Source organism: Mercenaria mercenaria, chromosome 1, assembly GCF_021730395.1.
Source record: "Mercenaria mercenaria strain notata chromosome 1, MADL_Memer_1, whole genome shotgun sequence".
NCBI lineage: Eukaryota > Metazoa > Mollusca > Bivalvia > Venerida > Veneridae > Mercenaria > Mercenaria mercenaria.
In genome coordinates, this window is record NC_069361.1 from 30,666,039 (window position 1) to 30,672,108 (window position 6,070).

Below are 6,070 nucleotides of genomic sequence, written 5' to 3' on the forward strand. Positions count from 1 at the left end.
TAAACCAACAGGCCAATTTTGATGAAACTTCACAGGGATGTTCCTTGGATGGCCCCCTTTCAAAATTATTCAAAGAATTGAATTCCATGCAGAACACTGGTTGCCATGGCAACCGAAAGGAAAAACTTTAAAAATCTTCTTCTCAAAAACCAGAAGCCCTAGAGCTTAGATATTTGGTGTGAAGCATTGCCTAGTAGACCTCTACTAAGTTTGTTCAAATCATCACCCCGGGGTTAAAATTGACCCCGCCCCAGGGGTCACTTGATTTTACATAAGAAAATCTTAAAAAATCTTCTTCTCAAAAACAAGAAGCCTTAGAGCTTAGATATTTGACATGTAGCATTGCCTAGTGGACCTCTACTAAAATTGTTCAAATCATGACCCCGGGGTCAAAATTGACCCCTCCCCAGGGGTCACTTGATTTTACATAGGAAAATCTTCAAAAAATTTCTAAAAATAAACCAGAAGACCTAGAGCTTAGATATTTCACATGTAGCATTGCCTAGTGGACCTCTACAAAATTTGTTCAAACCATGGCCCCCAGGGGTCAAAATTGACCCCGCCCCAGGGGTCACTTGATTTTACATAGGAAAATATTTAAAAAATCTTCTTCTCAAAAACCAGAAGCCCTAGAGATTAGATATTTGACATGTAGCATTGCCTAGTGGACCTCTAGTAAAGTTTTTCAAATTATGACCCGGGGGTCAAAATTGACCCCGCCCTAGGGGTCACTTAACTTTACATAGGAAAATCTTCAAAAGTTTTCTAAAAATAAACCAGAAGGCCTAGGGCTTAGATATTTCACATGTAGCATTACCTAGTGGACCTCTACAAAATTTGTTCATACCATGACCCCCCCTGGGTCAAAATTGACCCCGCCCCAGGGGTCACTTGATTTTACATAGGAAAATGTTCAAAAAATTTCTAAAAATAAACTAGAAGGACTAGAGACTAGATATTTGACATGTAGCATTGCCTAGTGGACCTCTACAAAATTTGTTCAAACCTTGTCCCCCGGGGTCAAAATTGACTCCGCCCTAGGGGTCACTTGATTTTACATAGGAAAATCTTAAAAAAAAAATCTGAAAATAAACCAGAAGGCCTAGATCTTAGATATTTGACATGTAGCATTGCCTAGTGGACCTCTACAAAAAATTTTTCAAACCTTGTCCCCCGGGGTCAAAATTGACTCCGCCCTAGGGGTCACTTGATTTTACATAGGAAAATCTTAAAAAAAAAATCTAAAAATAAACCAGAAGGCCTAGATCTTAGATATTTGACATGTAGCATTGCCTAGTAGACTTTTACAAAGTTTATTCAAATCATGACCCCTGGGGTCAAATTGACCCTACCCCATGGGGTTACTTGATTGTACATAGAAAAATCTTCAAAATTTTCTAAAAATAAACCAGAAGAGCTTAGATATTTGACATGTAGCATTGCCTAGTGGACCTCTACAAAAAGTTTTCAAATCTTGTTTTTAAAGTTACTTAAAGAAAATTTCAACTATATTTTCTCATAATTCTTTTGATTGATTTCTATTATGATCTTTTGACCTTGAAGACTTGTCCTTAAGTGCAATGATAACAGGTGAGCGATATAGGGCCATCATGGCCCTCTTGTATATTTATACACGAGCATTTTTGTGTTTTACATGCCATGCCTTTTTGTTTCCATTACGTTTGTAAGAAATTCACCTGGAGGGGATTACTTTTATTTACACTGTCCCGTGTCTTTGGAACATGGTGGGGATAAGAGTGCGGTGGGTGCGCACAATAAACCGGTTTAAGCTCCCCAGTGGTGTTTTTGCCACTGACCGTTCCAAGGCGGTGCCCCACTGTGTTCCTTTGTTTGTTCGTTTTGTCCTGATGTGTTGGCTTTGTGTGTGTGTGTGTTCCTTTATTTGTTCGTTTTGTCCTAATGTGTTGGCTGTGTGTGTGTGTGTGTGTGTGTGTGTGTGGTGCACGCGTCTGCGTGCTGTGGGTTTCGTTTTGAGGAGGCTGCGTTTTTGGTGCGTGGCATTCCCTGTTTGATATTTGTCTTTGCTTTTTATATACTCGAATAAGGAAAGAAACAATCATTCGGGGAGAGGTTCTTGAGTTAAATAAACTTTAAATAATGAGGAATCGCCACCTTGGTATTTGTGCATTCTCTAAGCATTTCAGGAAAAATTCCGTGAAAAAATCTTAGACATATACTAGTAGTTAAAGGAACATTTTGCCCGTGCTTTTCATGAACGTATCACAACGTGATCTCAAATAAAATTGAAGCCTTGCACGAGTATGGCTGTGTAAATTACATGGCACGATCACAGCTCGGTATGTCTGTGCACGCTCAACACTCGGTGTTTCTGTGTAAAGTCCATAACACGCCAACCCAGGTAGGTTGTGTTGACTCCGTAGCACGCTTAACCTTCGGTTAGGTTTTGTAAACCTTCCTTGATTCGGCTGTGCAAAGTCTAAAACAAGCTCAACTCTCGGTATGAATGCATGAACTCCATAACACTTGAACCCTCAGTCAGTCTGGCAAGGTTTCTGGTTAGAAACACGCAGGACAGACAAATATATAGTTGACTATATATTTTGATTTATCACCCCATTAATTTCTATTCCATTTAGAAGTTCAAATGGTGTAGAATGATTTCGCCGTTCATGATCTGTTAATTTCATAAAAAAAAATCATTTATTTTTATTAACAAGGAATTATTTTTCCTGACAGGACAAGCTGATAGAACTTTATCTAATTTACTTAAGTACTTTAACTATCATTTCCATTGTCTCCGGTAGGGAGAATGCACGACTTAACGACAGTAGGACCGACGACACGAAAAAATATTGGAAGTGTTGCTCTATCATATCGGCGGGACGAAGACACGACGATATCGCAGCTTGACAAATGTGCTACTTCTTGAGAAAACGTGTATTAGTGACATGATATAAATAAACACTTTAAAATAATCGGGGAATCAAAGTTTTTTATGTTCATGCAGAAAGTAGAAACTAGTATATTGCAATTCAATTACCTAAGGTATATAAGATTCTACCATATTTCACAAAAATAAATGGTTTTTTTTTTTCATAACAACCGAAAATGCCATGCATTCATGCACGATGATAGTATATAGGTGTATAACTAAATGGTCCGTGATGAAATCGAATATATACGGTTATTTTGTTTTTCATACTGCTTTCATGGCTTTCCGAACATCACGTCTCTTAATGTCTTCGGTCATAAGTTCGGTGACTAACTTAAAAGCTTTGAAGTACATTGGTGTAATTATACCTAAGATTGACCATAATTTCATGTTTTACTTAATATGATCTGGTATTTTTTCACTAAAGTTAGAGCCTTTCTCAGCGGGGATTGATTTTATTTACATTGTGCTGTCTAACTTGTTCAAAATAGGGTAAGTGCGAGGTTGGTATGCCCTAAAAGCGTTTAAACCCCCAGTTTCCTTTATATAGATAACTGACCGTTCCAAGGCGGTGTCCCTATTTTCAACTTGTTTTCTGTCCGTCTTGTATTTTGTGTTGCGTATGTTGCTCCTCTTCTTCTCTCTCCCCAAATCACCCCCTCTCATCCTTTCTCCTGCATTTGCATCCCCTCTCCTTTAAATATGAGCAAGTTATCGTGTCCATCTTAATTTTGGCTGCCTTAATCCTTAGGCGGTGCCTTATTGTTGATCTTTTCCTGCTTATGTGTGTGCTTGTGTGTCTAAGGCAGTACTCTACAGTGTTGTTATATCTTACTTGTCTGTTTGTTTATCTTTGTAAGTTAGTTTTGTGGGTGGGTGGGTGTGTGTCTTTTGTACGTGAGTGTCTGCGATGTTGTGGTTTACGTTGTAGGGTAACTGTGATTAAGGAACATAGCATTCCCATTTGAATATTCATCCATGTTCCACTTTCCCCTTCTATCCCATCCTATCCTTTTCCTACCCCTTCCTCCCCCTTTTTCTATATTTAGCATACAATTAAAATGTACTTGTTGGATTTTTGAAGCAACTCGTGTATAATACGTTTCCATTACAGCTTCTTTTTGTTGTGGGTCAACTTTTCAAATGCGTGGCTCTGTGGCTGTGTTTGTGGTGCTCTGTGCTTCCGAGAAATCTACCCTTACCTTTCTTTTTTGAAACAGTGAAGATAATTTCTTCAACTTTTTAGATTTGAAAGGTAAAAGAATATCATTCATAGATATTTTGTTATCTCAATTTTGAATTTTTTGTCACTAAAACAGGTTTCGTCATGGAAAGGTCAATATAGAGACGCAATAAATACATGTTTATACCAATCATCTCGAAATCGTGACAGCAGTTTGTGATCTCATTATCGTAATGTCGTATGTAATCTGTCGGGTTATAGAACTGTCTTGACAACAAGCCAACACGGCAACTCCATATACACTCAAAGTGTTGTTCTGTTGTACTAACATTTTTGCGGGACAAATGACGACAACACGACAGCTGGGCAAATAAAGGGCACCAACACAATTTTTTTATAACCGCTACAAAAAGAATCTGTCGGTTTGGCGACCTTTTATGTTGTTGTTTTAGAGTGATATCGTCATTTCTTCGAACGCACGACAAAGAAGAAAATACGTGCAACTATACTATCTATAAATTAGTTGCATCATACACATATCGAATGAAGAAAATATTGAACTAGCAACAAATATGTTTGATTAATTGGCGTAGCATAACGACAAAATGGTGACATATGCCTGAAAAGAATCACTTTAACCAAATCAGAATAGAAGTAAAATACTGGAGATATTTTGGGGGCCGTCTTAAGTTAATATAAATATACACACGGAATAACCTTCGAATGTGACTAGTAACCAGTTTAACGGTAAGGTACGTAATAACCACATTTGGCAGTTTCTTTTTAATAACTCTTGTAGTAATACATTGGCTTGAAAGCGGACTCTGTTAATAGATATGTGCTCTATAAAAAGAAGGTTAGTGAAAAGATTTGTACATGTACATTGTTGGAAACAGAAGAAATAACTCAGTCCGACAATTGTACTCGTTCTCTTAGAAATACCATGACTACCTACGACGATTTTAAAAGATGTGGAATGTGACTCTCTAGAAAAAATGTTAGGGGAGATGACTAGAAACATGTATTGGTGTAAATAAACACGTCTTCATCAAATAACATCATAATATAACAATCTACTATCGTTAGCATGAGCATCCACATCATTTCCTACCGCATCCTCAAAATATAGTTCGTTTACATTATAATCTTTATCATGACAATGAAAACATATATTTATCAAATTGTAACATTTGAGGTCTCTAAGATCACTTTAAAATCTCACCGTCCATATCTCATGTCATTAATTCAAAACCTCACGCGTTGGCATGCGTATTTCTGATTATGTTTATTAAACAGTACATATATGATATCAATATCAAATAAATTAGCGAACAACTGGGATGTGTTAAGGCGATCTTACAAACTATAACCGAAGGTATTAGAAATTTAAGACTTTGTATATAATACTCATCGGTGTTTTGCAGTATAAGGAAATCGATTAATTATATACTGACTGATACGTTTTATAGAATTTAACAAGCATTTACGGTGTGGTATGCTATCATGTAAATGGTTCTTTTCTTGTCGAAGAAAGTCCTCAGGAACAGATGTCATGTTTAACACCCCAGCATCCCATCTCTGCCGGTACTGCTGGAAACAATCCTAATCTAAGTAAATTATTCAACACTGAACATTAGTTAGGATATAGTTGCGACTGAAAATCGACCTCATATTGTTGGTGGGGTAGTCCGACCTGCTAACCACTACTCTACTGTGTACCTCATCAGAATTCATATCCACTGACATTAATCAAATATCATAAAAGATAAAGTTATTACTATTGCATTCTTCCCTTTTTTTATAGGCACTTATTGTGTCAAAATGAGAGTTCAAGACCAAATTCCACGCTTCTTCCATTTCTTCTCTCTATACTAATTTTTAAAACCAATAATTATCTTAAAGTCTGAAAAAGGGGTATATAAATCAATATCATTTATCAGTTTTTACAAGAAATACCAAGACAGCTAAATATA